We start from the raw sequence: 16,301 nt of genomic DNA on the forward strand, positions 1-16,301 counted from the left end.
TCAGACTAGATTTAAAGAAGAATTTTTTTAGAGTGAGGGTAGTGAAACACTGGCACAGGTTGCCCAGAGAGGTGGTAGATGCCTCATCCCTGGAAACATTCGAGGTTGGATTGAATGGGGCTCTGAGCAACTCGATCTGGTTGAAGATGTCCATTCTCAGGGGAGGATGGACTAGATAACCTTTACAAGTCCCTTCCAATGCCAACTATTCTGTGATTCTACGAGTTAACATGGGTCTCCAGATGCCAAAACACACGGTAATTTCATCTGACCTGGGTAAAAACATCCTTTGCTAACACATTTTTTAAAGTAATTCCTCAGGGGCCAATTTACACCACTTGCAGAACATGCTCCAAAACAAAAGAAAAACACTATGTTTCTTTCTGTTATAAGTAGGTAAGGTAGAGGAACTCTGTCACAGGTTACAATCCACAAGGTCTGTATTTGCACTTTTTACTTCTCTGTTGTTTTGTTGCATGAAGGGAACTACACCTTGCCTCCAAATAGTTGCAGATGTGCGAACATCTAGGAAAGTGTGCCTTACCACGCCTAGTTAGAGAGACTGAATGCATAACATTGACACTAAGTTACAGCTAAGAGCAGTTATAGCTACGAAGGAAAGCAACACAAAATGCAAAACACCATCCTTTTCAGCCAAACCATTTTATTAGTTTGTTTACTTTTAGGTCCCCTTTCCCTGGAGAATAAAAACAAAACAAAAAAAAAGAAAAATTAAAGTCCTTTCAATAAAAAAAAAATCTCACCGTTGTATTAATTCTCTATGATATTTTGGCCTGACTTTACCCCACCTCAATTTTGACATTTAGAATTTGGGAACATAGCTTAAGTCAGGTACTTGGGTGTTGTTGTTACCAAAGGAGAGTGATAGTAGACCCATACTTTTAATTTATTCTTTTTCTTCTTTCTTCAGGAAAATACTGTGTGTCAAGAAAGAAAAAGAAGTGAAAAAAAGAAAACCATGTAATTTCAGGTTTCATTGTCTCATGTGTCGTCTTGTTAAAGTGTTGCATTTGGCTAGGACTTTCTTGTCAACTTACAATTCAATGTAATGTGACAACTGCAGCTAGACATGGTGTGAGTTCTAAAAGGATGTGTCCATCAATAGACCTTTAAAACTAAGGAGGGAAAAAAAGGTTCACAAAATAGAGTTATAGTACTTTTCCCTCTAAAATAAACAATAAAACTTGAATTATGTTTACATGTCAAAACAATTTAATTAATTTGAAGGTGTCGTTTTTGTTGGTGTGTTTTTGTTTTTTTTTTCTTTTAAATTTATATAAAAAAATAATTAAACCTACATGCATCTAAAATGGCATAACCTGACTCTTTGAAGGATCCTTCCTTTTGTATCTGGAACTTACCATTTTAGGTATCTTGAATTTCAATTAGACATCCTGAGGTAGCTCAAATAATTGTCCCCATTCTGTGCTCACAGTGAGCTTTCTGGTATAGAAAGAGATCTTCTCCACTCTGAAATGAATAAATTGAATTCATTACAAAAATGAGATTAAAAATGAAGAGTATTTTTATTGAGATTTCCCATTTCAAAAAGAACAATGTCAATTTGCTCTTAATGATCTGTATTTTTGACCAGCCCTTCAAAATTTTATAGTGTTCCATATCAGAAGGCACCATTATCGATCAAGAATCATCTATCTGTTTTCGATTCCAATTATTTTGGCTTTGTAAAACATTTGGTTAGAAAGGAAACTGGCACTGAGCTACAAATTTCCGAAGACAGAGAACTCACCAATACTCTTGCAGCTTAGTTTTCCTAGTAAGTCAGTTCTTAAAAAAAAAAAAAAGCAACAAAACAAAACAAAAACAACAACAACAACAAAAAACAAACCAAAAAACAACAATGAAAAAAAACCTAACCCAAAACCAAATCCCAATCGCTTTATTCGCATTTTGATTAACGTGAATACAGCATGACTGGTATGCATTTTACCCCTGTGTTTCTCTGAAAGATAATAAAGTGGTTTCACATCAGGAATTTTTCCTCTCTTAAGGTACTTAAATGTTTAAGGAGAAATATCCCTCTGTCTTCTTTCTGTTAAAATAAACAGGTTGAGCTCTTCAAGCTTAACATTTTTCTCCAGACCTCTAATCATTTCATAAGATATTGTTTGATGTTTTCCTCTTCTTCACTGTCTCCTTACAATGGTCATCAAACAGAAATTCGGTCTATGCATCCTTGACTCCTCACCACTAGATATGAAGATACAAAACATCTGTACTCTTATTTAGAATTCAAAAATTATTTAATCAAGGAAAGAGAACATTCCTTATCTTTAGAAGCTTCTTCTGAATTTTTTAACCACTGAACCTTTCTTAGGGTCAAAGTTTTTGAGAACACTATATTCTATTCCATGACATGCAATATTCTTTTATCCATAAATATGTATCACCTTTCATGATCTTGCTCTTTGGTTCATAGTCTTTCCTGACCATACGGAAAATATGGTCTACAGCATAACTAAACACGGGTATTAGCGTAAATAACATAGTAACTGGTGAGAGACAGAGGAAGAGTATGTGATTAGGAGCTGCTTCTTCTGCTGCCACTTTTTTCATCTAACAGTCGCAGTACCCCCTGACAAAACCGGTGGCTTGAAATGTTGATTGCATACAATTTTGCTCTTAGTGTTATACATTTGGAATGCTATTAATATAAACCTTTGATGACAAAGAAAAATATTTAAGCAAACAAACGAACATCCCATCAATTCTTACTAATTTAAGTGGATATATTAGTGCTTTCCAAAAACCAATTAGGTATAACTGGCAGCTACTGGTGCTAGACTGTTCTGATATTTTCATAAATGCAGAGAAGCTGCTAATCTGTTATGGATGTCACATAGCAATTTTGCTTGAGATATGCTGAGTTGCCAAAGCATATGTTCAAAACGTTGCTCAATATAGTAGTATAAGACATATGGAGTATATTTATACACCTCCACCATGAACTGAAGGAAAAGGTGTGCTATAAAAGCCCTCATAACCAGACAGTAGAGTGTGTCACCTGCTTTTGCACTCTATATTGTTATGCCAGTGAGTGACTTTATTAGCTAGACAAGAACTGCAGGCAGGCAGTAAGTGATGTATATTAACAACTTCTCTCAATTATACCAGGTCCTGACCCTGGTCCCATTGAATTCCATGGCAAAACTCCTACTGACACCAATTGTGTAGGCTCAGGATTGCATTTTTTAGCATTTGCACACTGTCTTTAATCTTAACTGCATTTTATAAAGACATTCACCTCATTTTACAGAAAGGAGAAGATAATCGGTGGCTGAATTTAAGGCAGTTTCTGAAGGTCATAGCTAGAATTACCATAGACAAAGTTAAACTCACATTCTTGGGTTCTGCAGGTGTTCAAAGACAGGCAGAGGTGAACTGGGCTAGGATGGAGGTTTGGAAGGGCTAGAGGACTTGTTCTGTTGAAGGTTTTGGATGTGATCTGCATAACTACTGCTGGATTTGCAAGGGAGCTCCAAATGAAATGGAAAAATGTATTCATTTTTCAGCGCTCAAAATTTGCGAAGAAGTAGAATATTGGACAGTCTGACAAACCGATTAACTTATGCCCATTTTTAGGGCATGCAATACCTTGCAACTGGCAATTACTTACTATGTACCTAAACCCAAGTGTGGGAAACCAGGTAATCACGACTGATTGATAGTGCACAGAAACCTGACTGACAGCAGACAGGAGCACATAAACCTGCTTAACAAGGATGTTTAATGCAAAGTGGATGCGTTTGGTTGCATATAAATACTCTCTCTAGAGTTACACTTACCTGTCAGATTTTATACTACAAAAATAAAGGGTTCACATGCAGCTACTGGCACATAAGGCTTTCACAGCTGTTCCTGAAGGAAATAATTTCTATCACCAGCTGTACTTCTCTTCCCCAGGGATGTAACCTCTACAGTTCTGTCCCTTCTCTTCTATTCATTCCTTCTCAACTAAACATTAAAAAAAATAAGGAAATTAATAAACATGCACAAAAAATTGTGTGAAAGTTGGGAGTAAATGGAAAGCTAAGGTTCTTCACAGCATGGGCATCACACAGGGCTTTGCCTGAGCTGATAGCTGTTGTATTCTATGAGTCCTATAGACTAGTTTTTATTCTATCCCATGCAGATTTCTATTTTCCACTTCATTCACCCTTCAAAAATGTTTTTTAATTAAGTCATGTGTGGTCAATAAAGTCAGTATAATGGACCTCAAATATATACCGCTATTAAAGTTGGTGGATTACAACTGTCTAGTAGAGAATTGTGTGGAAAAGGAAAAAGAAAGACCAAATTTAAGGTGACAGTGTGTGTCTTATATAGTACCTATACTGACAAGGTATACACCTGTGTACAGAGAAATAAGTGGTGTGTTATTTGCAGACACTTTATATAATGCCTTGGCATACACATGTGATAGTTGTGGTATGTATATTATATCCCTATTTGCTCACAGCGTATGCTTAACAGCAGATGCAGAAGACCATCTCTGAAGGAAGGGCGGTTTGGGAGAAAAAAATGAACTAAAAACAAACACAAGAGGGTTTTGTAAAGAAGCCTTTATTCCTATGGAAATGTTATATAGAATCCAATAAGAATGAAAACAACAACTTTCTGAAAAAAATTTCAACTTCATTTAAATCCCACTGCATTGAAACCCCAGCACACGAAAGCATTTCATGTGTGTGAAGCGGAAGTTCAGCTAGTACTTAAAATTAAGTGCATGTTTAAGCAGCCCATTGAACTGGGGTCTTGATATGCCATGATACCCTTTCTGTAGCTTTTAAACTACATATTAATTTGCCATTTTACTTCATTCATAGTTATACTTCTGTTATAAAATTTTGTATAAGAGTTATGCAGAAAAGTTCTGGTTCGTTATTGAACTCTAACTTTTTTCCAAGGAGAATAATTTCAAGCCCTTTTTCCTCCATCCATTTGCTATGCTTCGTAGGCAATCTCACATTTTAATCTTTGTCCTTTATGCATATCATTTATCCCCAAATAATGTCATCTGCACAATGTAGGTATCTTTATACATATATTTTTACAGTGTCACCTTTTTATCTTCCCTCTCCCTTTGCATGTACTATTTATCAAACAAACTGCTTTGTGTAAAACTTGTAAAGTTTTTTGTTGTTTTTTTTTTTTTCAATAAAAAAGTAATGCCTTCTCTTTATACATGAAGAAACTTCTGCGGGCAGATAAGAGGAATTTTCTGTAGATGTTTTGTTTTCCTGACTTTCCTAAAATGGAACACATCATTATATCCTTGTTATAAAAGCGTACCTGATACGTACTCAATATAAATAATTGTACATTTTATTAATTTTTAAAATTCTGTAAGATTTTGTGAACTTATTACATGAATAACTATTATTATTTATGGCTGTACCTCAAGCTCTACTTGGTTCTACAGAGCATTTCTAAAGGACAGTGAAATTAATTATTCTTCTGGATACAACAGAGGTTTAATTAATGGAATAGTAAGGCTACCTAAATTATAGAATCATAGAATCATAGAATGGTTCAGGTTGGAAGAGACGTTTAAGATCATCTTGTTCCAATCCCCCTGCCATGGGCAGGGACACCTCCCACTAGACCAGGTTGCTCCAAGCCCCATCCAGCCTGGCCTTGAACACCTCCAGGGATGGGGCAGCCACAACCTCCCCGGGCAACTTGTTCCAGTGTCTCACCACCCTCACAGTAAAACATTCCTTCCTAATATCCAATCTAAATCTCCTCTCTTTCAGTTTGAAACCATTACCCCTCATTCTAGCATTACACTCCCTGATAAAGGATACACTCCCCATCCTTCCTGTAGGCCCCCTTTAGGCACTGGAAGGCTGCTATAAGGTCTCCCCGGAGCCTTCTCTTCTCCAGGCTGAACAACGCCAACTCTCTCAGCCTGTCCTCATAGCATAGGTGCTCCAGCCCTCTGATCACCTTCACGGCCCTCTGCTGGATCCATTCCAGCAGGTCAATGTCCTTCTTACTGAGGACTGGATGCAGTACTCCAGATGGGGTGTCACCAGAGTGGAGCAAAGGGTAGAATCACCTCCCTCGACCTGCTGGCCATAATTTTTTTGATGCAGCCCAGGATGCAGTTGGCTTTCTGGGCTGCAAGCGCTGATTGCCAGCTCATGTTGAGCTTCTTGCCCACCAAGACCCCCAGGTCTTTCTTCTTAGGGCTGCTCTCAAGCCATTCTCCACCCAGCCTGTATTTGTGCCTGGGATTGCCGTGACCCAGATGCAGGACCTTGTGCTTGGCCTCGTTGAACTTCATGAGGTTTGCATGGGCTCACCTTTCAAGCCTGTCCAGGTCCCTCTGGATGGCATCCCTTCCCTCCAGCGTGTCGACCATGCCATGCAGCTTGGTGTCACTGGCAAACTTGATGAGGGTGCACTCAATCCCACTGTCCATGTCACCGACAGAGATGTTAAACAACACTGGTCCCAGTACTGACCCCTGAGGAACGCCACTCGTCATTGGTTGCCACTTTGATGTTGAACTGTTGACCACAACCCTTTGAGTGCGGCCATCTAGCCAGTTCCTTACCCACTGAATGTCCCATCCATCAAATCCGTGCCTTTGCAATTTAGAGACCAGGATGTCATGTGGGACAGTGTCAAAATTATCAGCTGTCTGATAAACAGGTTTGAAAAAAATAGAGGATTTCTGACTGTTTTCCCAACAATTATTTGGTCCCCTTGAATTTGAGAAAAGCAATAACTAATTCTGAAGCTATGCTTCTGCAAAACATTAAAATAAAAACCTTTAGCAAAGAGCAGTATCTAAAATCTTAGTCAAATGCAAAAAAAAAAAAAAATCCTTTTTTTTTAGTGGAATTTTGAATTTCTGAATTCTAAGCCAAAAGTTCCATCCAGTTAAGTCATAAATATTTATGGATAGAAAAAGAAAATAAAACCCCCAATATCTGAGTTCATGGTCTAAATCCCCAATGTGCCTATCTTTATCTTCCCATTTATTATACTCTTCCCAGTCTTTCCTGGTATATTTTTATATTCTCATTTGATGATAATTAATAACAGAATATACTATATAGCTGATATTAAAAAAACAGTAGCCACTATGACTATGACCATTTTTGACCAACATGGCTTTTGTGATATTGTGACCTGCATGCTTATGACAGGAATAAAAGTTCCCCCCACCCATTCTTCTTAGGTGGAAACAGCTTAACTATTGCACAGAAGATGATTGTCTAGACTCGATCTGTGTCAGAGAGTAGACGGACTTACTAATGGATGGATTTTTAATACTGTGTAATGTTAAGTAGACTCCATTACATTTAAACTTTTCTTGAATCTATTAATCTGAATACAACAATGAACAAAATTAGTTGAATCTGTTTAGTTTGCCTTGAATTTGCACTTGAGTTTTGCATGAGTTCCTGTAAATCTATCCTCAAGAAATTACAACATGGCATTCTTTTTAACATAGTCAAGTCCTTGACAAGTGTTAACAATGCAAGAGCAAAGGTATCCAATTGCTCTGAATGAAGCACCAAGGAACAGTGAAGTTCAGATACACGAGCTAGTACATTGCAATCATCATCAGCTGTTTTGTATTCATTCATTAAAGCACAAGTCAGTTTAGAAGATCCCTGTATTGCACAATTTAAGCCACTGTGATGCAACATAAGTAAAACTGACATTCAGGAGGAATACTATTTAGACTTTTTTCATCGGTTTTCATTTCTTTTCATTTTCACCCTCCTTACCTTACCAAAAATGAGGTCTATATGGAGAAGCCAGTTATAAGAAACAGAAGTCATTTCATATTGCTAATAACTTCGATTATAGGATAAAATTAGTCAAAGGTAGAAGGGAAAAAAATTTAAAAAACTCCAGAAGATATTACAGGTATTTGTTACTTTTAATAGCAAACAATGACATTAACCCAAGTCGCAGATTTTCCATTTTCCTGCTTCTAGTTTAAGATGATTTAGATGATAGTATCCTAATGTTTGGCTATTCTTCAAGTAGTTCTTAATTTTTTTAATATTTTTTTTTTCATATTTTTGTGACAGTTTCAGAATCCACACCCAAAAAAAGTCTGGAGAAAAATGATCCATATTTTTAGGATAATTTGCTCCTTCACAAAGTTTAGAGAGCATTCTGCAAAATAAACTTGAAAATCATTGAATTTAGAGAAAATTTTCATGATGAGATCTTCAGTTGGTGTAAAACAGTTGCAGATGTGTGCCAATTTATATCAGGTGCAGATGTGACCTCTGACTTTCCTTAGTTTTTATTCACATTATTATCCACAATATTTCTACATTTATGTTTTGAGATTCATGCTTCACTGATATCTATACTTCAGACAACTTTCTCTGTCAATCAGCTAGACATGTATGCAACACCCATCACCCCTTTTGAATACTTAGAGCTGTGCTCTCTAGGTGAAAATGAGAATTTCAACAGTCGTCATTATTACCTATGACTGAAGGCTATTCTTTTAGGGGTTCTGCCTACAAATCCAAGTTGCAGAAAATAAGTTGCATGGCAAAGGAATTCAGGGAAGTCCAGCAGGGAACCATTAAAACAATCAAAAATCCAAGAAATCTCAGCCCTGCCACTGAAATGCAGGTAAGTTACTCTCTCAGTTTAGGATTTAGAGTTGTGAACCCACCCTTGGCGAATAACATTCAGGGAAGATTAACTATTTTTTGAATGTAAGGGGGAAGGACAGATTCCATAAGATCCATATCTTCTGGTTTACCTATTGTCAGAGTTGCTTAGAATTGGGAACAGAGAATAAATATCCTTCTAGAGAATGCGTACCAACCAAACTTTCAATGAAGTGTGTAGTATTCTGTCACTCATCTTTTAAAGCTATTGTACTTCCTTTAAAAAAATGGATAATTTAAGTGCATTTAACACACAGAGAAGAGGGACGTGGAAGTCAACCACTACCACCCAAAATACATATATATCTATATATATACACACACGCATGTACACACACACACATACACACACATATATATATCAAGACATACATCTATCTATCTATCTATCTATCTAACTATCTATCTAACTATCTATCAAGATCAAGGGTCCACTTGGTGATCCCAGTGGGTTATTAACCATAATTCAGGTGCTTAACAAGGTTTTTCTTCCCATTCCCTCCTCATTATAAGTGATAAAGCCCTTAGATAAAATCCTGTTTGTCTTCAGCTCTGACTTAAAAAAAGAAGAAAGTCTGTGCTGACTACTACTGAAATAACTTAGCTTGTCCTTTTGCTTTACAATGCATTGCTTTTGTTGCTGTCTTCTGAGCATTCTACCATAAGACACAACGGACCTTAAGATAAGCAATTAAAACCCAGCATCATTCAAAGATAGGCAGTGATTTTGACATTAATAACTCTTCATCTAAGACTAATTTGTAATTATATTTATGTAAGTCACTGGGAGTTTCAGCAGACAGAGTATGTGTGTTTATGTATGTATGTGTGTGGGCAAGTTTTGGCACAGGTACAGTAATAGTGCATTGTGCAGAGCTTTGATGGCTCTGAAATCTCCTGTTATTTACACTTGTTACCCCTTAAGAGTCTCAGAATAGTGATAGGTTCTTCCAAGGATTCCCTCATTTGTGTTTTGAGCTCCGGTCAGAGGGAAACAAATGTACCACGTGACCCATAGGCCTAATTACAGCAAGTAGTCAAAATTTGCATATCAAATACTTCTGGAATCTAAAATTCTTAAAACAAAATACTGAAATATAGGTCTGTTTCTACTAAGACTGAATGAAAAAACAACAACCCACAACCAGATCCTGTGTGTTTATGTGATTAAGAAAGGAAAAAGAATACACTGAGGAAGTTATTCCTTGAGAATTATTGTCTCAGATCTAACAACTATTATTTAATTATACTGATTATATTTCCTCCCAAGTTCTCTGAATTTCCTTTTGTTTATATTTTATTTTTCTCTTCCTTACTTTCATACAGAAATTCCCCTCTGTGTCAATCTATATCTGATGATTGTGGTTTAAGCTTCATTATGAAATCAAATGCTTTGTTTTGTTATATCTGAGCTTCTATGTTAACTATTTGGCATATTTTTATGTCAGTAGCCTTCAAACAGCATATGGACCCCTAAGAGTCCAATGGCAATTCAGCCAGTCATGCTCAGGTTTTCTCTCTTTCTCCTCAACCCTGTTTTTTGCTTTGGCTTTTTTTTTCTTTTTTTTTTTCTTTTTGCTAATATTTTCTGTTAAATGATTTTGAAATACCTCACTGCTGGAATTAGCCTGTCACAAGAATACACAGGAATTAAAGAAATATGCATGGGTTAGATCATGGGCATGTTTGGCAGATGTAGATGTGTGATAACCCCTCCCACAACCAGATGTGTGCATTCAGATCTGCGGAAATCAAAGAAGAAAATTTGGCACAAACTCCAACGCCCTTGAAGTATACCAGGCATCTGCCAAAACTGTCAGACTAAGCCTGCAGATCTTCAAAAGGGCTGCATTTGGCTCTGTGTTCAGAAGTAGTTTATAGAGTGCCCTGCCAGCATAATGTTGGCACAGATAATATCTCTACCTTGAAATTAGTTTCAGGTAAAGACAATTTTATTTCAGCTCACAGAAACATAAAAATCGCCATAGCACACAAGAAATAGATAGATCTGGAATGAGCTTTTAACAACGTCTGGCACCAGATGCTTCAGAGAAATAGATGAATAGTACAACAATTTGCCCACAGGGGAAGTTCCCTCCTAAGCCCTTATAGGTAGAAACTAGCTTGTGCCCTGAAGCATATGGATTTATATCCCCTCCAAAATTATCTTTCTTTATTGTTCTTATCATGATTAATAATATGTGTTACAGTTGTTTTTTATGGTGTAATTATATTTTTTTACACACGGTCTTGTAAATGTCCAGTTGTTTTTCCTCACTTTTTTTTTCCCCCCACCCGAGAGCTTGTTAATGTATGTAATACAAAAATAATGGTTATAATTTGCAGTTAGAAAGTTGCACCCATTTAGGGATATTAACGCAGTTTTTCCAAAGAATATTAAATTAAGTTTCAAAATGTCTATTTTAGGTTGGGTAAATATCAACATTTAATCCATTAAGGAATTAGCTTGAAATGGAGACAAGGTCCACTTCTGCAAAATGTTATATCTCATATTTGGAGATCCGAAGAGCCTTTTTTACAAATCAGTTTACTTCTATACCAAAACCCCAGATTTCTATGAAATTTTAGCATCCAAAGGAGTCAGCGAACCCCTGAAAGTCAGGTGTTTATTGCTGATTTCCATTACTGTTTTCCCCTAATGTGGTAGTTTGTAATGTTTCTTCTCTTTCTGCTGAGTTAGGTGCTGTACAAACATGTAAAGTAAAGTAGATCCTGCTCTGAAGAGCTTACACTTTGAATAGACAAATGTAAAGGACTTTAGACAATAGTAAAGGACTGAAGCTGGAAAATAGGGTCTTAGAGCCACATAACTCTGGTTACTGTCATTGAATCAGTAAGCTAACAATAGAGACAAGGTCTCCTGAATTATTCTCCAGTTATGTAACAGCCAGCCCAAATTGTAAAGTATGGATCTAATCATACAGTCCAACATTGTTTGAATAATTTGTATGATGTTGTATGAAGTGGTCAGTGTTTGGACTTCAATAAAATGCATTTTTTCAAATTCAATACACTTTTAGTTGAAAAAGCAGTATTGAAAACACATCTCCGCTCAGTACAGGACTCTGTACAGTGTAAGTTTCTAGGAGACTAGTTACAATGACAAAGAGAGGAATTAGGAAAAAAAACATAAGCTTAAAAGTCAATCAGCAAAATTAACTGCTTCATCACTTTTGTAATCAAATAAGTGGGTTTCTTCTGGTACTCCTGAGCAGAGGAGGAAGGAGAAAGAAAACAAATCACCAGCAATATCTACCCAATCCTGCAACTCATGAAAGGGGAGAAAACATCTTGTATATCCTCTCATTTATCACTGTCACCATCAAATCCATGCCTGGAGGAGGACAGGGTCCTCCAAAGATCTCTCCCTCACTTCTCACTGCCTGGTGCATATCATACATTGTTTGCTGAGTGATTAGTGAGGCATTTGTGGATATATTAATGTGGAAGGTTGGATGTGTTTGACAAGAAGTCAATGATTCTTTCTGACGTGACTTTAATAGACCCAAAGAGGTGGTCGTGGGATGATACTTCTAATGGGATATAGATATGAACGACCCAAGTTTTATGACAAAGGTCAATGATATTGATGATTAGTGCAGAGAAGATAATTTTGCTGGCCTGGTAGGAGGTAACTTGCATGATTCATGAATGCTTTCCCCACCCGTGCCATTATTTAGGGTAGCAAAAGACCAGAGTAACCAACAGTTATAGAATTTATCACATAGTAGTGCATGTGTTTAGATATACATTGGTGGCTATGTGCAGAAGATGCAGAACCTTTTCTTACCATGTGTGCGAATTAGGTCTTTTCTACCAGCATTTCATATCTGAGAAGGAAGACTCCAGAGAGGAAACTCAGTTAGAAAACAGCTGCTAAGGCAGTGCATATCCTTGCAATCTAACCTTAATCTAGGTCACCGTATCACAAATCAAGGTATACATGAATCATCTTGCATTTAGTACTGAAGGAAAAATTAACTTAATATGTTATGCATCAAGAGAAGTACTGAAATGCAATGGGACAATCATCAGCTACCACAACAATTTAACCAGCTTTCATTATGGAAAATCAACAGTAACGGTAAACCCTGAGTGCCTTCAGTAAGAATATGTATGTGGTCACTGACCAAAAAAAGGAAAAATTATGATAGTACATGCCACGTGTGTTGCTGTCAAAAAAGAAGTGAAAACTGGCTCTGTGCTCTCAGCTCCAAAAATAAGAAAGTTCAGCAAAAGATTTCATCACCAACGTGCAACTTATCAGGTTTAACAATTTGGGGACTGCCTAGAGATTCCTAATCAACAGCTGCATCACCCAGAAATGTTAAGCTCTGCTCACATAGCTACCCTGTAACTCCCAACAAAATAACTTTGAACTTATTACAGTGACGAAGCTGTGGTGAACAACCCCCCCTTATTTTATCAGACTGGTGGTGATCATACATGTGTATCACAATATCATCTTCACACGGACCAGATCAAAACAAAACACCACACAGATGTCTTTTAATTCAAAAATATATGAAATATATGCATGAGGGGAAAAGAGGAATAAGGAGAGAGACAAGTATATTTGTAAAACATTTAAATACAGAGAATATTCCCAAAGCCTGGAAACAGTCCTTCTCCTGATACTCTACAAGATCAAATCATATATCTTAATGCTAAGACATCACTGGTAGGTTAATCCTGTTTTGTAATGAGCATCAAATTCAGAACATATTGTGTGATCTTTGAAGTCATACTGGTTGTTCTTGGTAGGAAGCATGTTTCTGATCTTGTCTCACAGCAACCAATAAAATAAATTTATTTGTGGGATCTTGTAATGTTAGTTATAATTGGTGTGCTTTGTTAACAAGAATTATTGTTGTTGAAGTTGTGTATTTTATAAAAAAGTTCTCCAGTGCGTGCAAAACAGAGGAATTTCTAGATACACATTTATTAAAATAGTCCAATCTGATAGAATATTCAACGTCTGATGGAAATGTGTTCTTGAGTACCACTCCTTAGGATGGTGGACATCTAGCTTATGAATTGATAGGCTGCTTGTTTGAGATGGCAGATAGTGAGTGATCTGGAGACCCACCTTTTTCATATCTCCTGAAGAGATACTGTTGTAACACAGTGGTGGGGGATCTCTGAGGCATTGCAAACAGTTTGTTTCCTTCCCCCCTCTTCAGACTTAATGAAATATAAGGCTGTGCCTGAGGTACTAAGAAATTCATTGCCGCCGCTTCACACATCAGCGCACATACACTTACTCACCCTGACACCATCTTTGAGTCATACCCGCTTAATAGCCTTAGAACTAGATTATGTAAATTTTATCTAAATCTCTGAGTTGATGCTGGGAAGAGCTGGAGTTCTCATGGTCTTCTTATAACACTACTGAAACACTAAGGGACAACCAGTCACTGACAACAGGTTTTGCCAAAAACAAAAAAAAAAATCAGCAAAAATTTTACCTTCACCCTTTTGACTCCTCTATTCAGGATGAGGAGAAGGGGCAGAGAATTGGGGAATAAATAACTAGTTTCAGAAATAATATGCAAAGATTACCCTAATATTAAATGAAACTTTATTAGAAGGGGAAATATAAAAAGTTAAAATTGGTAAATCCCAGATAGAGAATTATGTCTATAATGAATACTGTCTCATTAGTCTCCCCTCACAAATGTGTTAGAAAATTATTTATTGCAGCACTAGACTATGAAAAAGTTTTTATGCATTGTCATATTATCTGTAATAATAATAATAATTAAAAAAAAATATTTTTCCCTTAAGATTTTTTCTTAGTCTTGTCTTCTTATTCCAAAACATTTTCTTCAGTATGGGTGTGTAAAGCAGTGTACAGGTTGCAACCGTAAACACTCCTGAGACATGATACTACAACACAGCCCATATAGAGCACCTAGAATTTTGTCAAAATGCCTCGTGACTGCTCCACGTTCCTTACATAAGCTCAAAAGATACTGCATATACACATGCTAACCTGTCATCAAGGAATATAACATATGCACACATAAGTACGGGCCAGTGGTTCCATTCTTGCATATCATGAAATTCCTGTGTTGCATGAACATTTTCTGTTTTCCAACATTCACATCCATTACGAGTACCAGTCAAGGACTACAGTTCTAACACACAGATACCTGGTTTTAATCTGCACATTGAGCATATGAGTTATAGCAGAATCTAAACTGCATTTAGAAGATATGAGTTATGCCTAATACAACCCTATGTAAATAGTTACATACCTACAATGCCTATTTCTTGGACTTTATTTGATATATTGTAGCATAGTTTCTTATAGGCATAACGTGATGGAATTTTATTTTTTTTTAATGACAAAATATCTTCCATTTAAGTGAATAGAAATAAATACAAATAAACAAAACAGATAAAATATAAACAATGTACAGAAAATAAAATGGTGAAGCCATGAATTATGCTGTTAAAATGAGTGTCTAATATATTTTCTAATAGTCAAGTGTGCTAGATCTGGAAAAGCATATGAAAGGACATCTTAAGAAAATCACATCTTTTCTGCAGATAATCAAAGACCTGGTCTGAAAAGGAAAATGGATATTTCAAGGATGTGTCTTTCCTGCCATTTAACATGTTGCCTCAGTAAAATGACTAAAATCCTTGTCATCTTCTTCTTTAAAGAAAAGAAACATGATCAAACTGATAAAGTGATGTATTTTATGAATAATACATTGCTCAAGGGCTTCAATCTACATTGTATACTACATAACCATAATTTGTAATGTTTACTTAAACAGTGGCTCTCAACAAAACACTTAGAATCAGTTAGCATCTTGTCCCTAAGCAGTTTGCATTAGAAATCTGGACTGCTTAATTTCATTGTGCTAAAGGCATTAACAGAAGAAAAAAAAAATAATAGTAATCTTGGACTGAAAGAAGAGAAAAAAGTCTCTTCAACACAATTTCAACAGCATATTCTGTTTAAAGTCACCATACTATTTAAGATTAAATTATTTTATGACTGTCCAAAACTAAAAAATAATACTGTTATACACATGAGAAAAACTCCAACCTGGCGCAGGTCCTTTAACCTTCAGAACCTATTTTTTGTCTCCCTGTGATACAGTCTGTGAGTTGCCTTACCATTTAAAATGAATTAAGTGATACTAAACCTACTTTTAGGCTGTTTCATCAATGCAGTCTAAAGGGATATAAAGTAAGGAGCTTTTCTTTGGCTGGAATCCAGATACTAATGGTGTTAAAATGCCTTCTTATTGCATTTAAGTTAGTGGTTAGGTCAAGCAGACAAACAGATTCTAGAGGTTGTTTAAATAAACACTCTATTTAATGTTGCTTTGGAACCTGTTTGTTTTTGTTGTCTAGCTTCAAAATGCCAGCTAGTTAGGCGATATTAAAGCAATGGTGACTGTTCAGTTTGGAAAGGAACAAAAAAAACATAGGGCTTACATACAGAGCAATACATTTTATAAAAATATATTAGGTATTCATTCATATTCTTCCACATGCCTCTGAAAATATAAAAAGGCTTTTTAGAGACAATAGATCAAAAATGATCAAAAGAACAGC

The sequence above is a fragment of the Rissa tridactyla genome, chromosome Z (genome assembly GCF_028500815.1).
Source record: "Rissa tridactyla isolate bRisTri1 chromosome Z, bRisTri1.patW.cur.20221130, whole genome shotgun sequence".
Classification (NCBI taxonomy): Eukaryota; Metazoa; Chordata; class Aves; order Charadriiformes; family Laridae; genus Rissa; species Rissa tridactyla.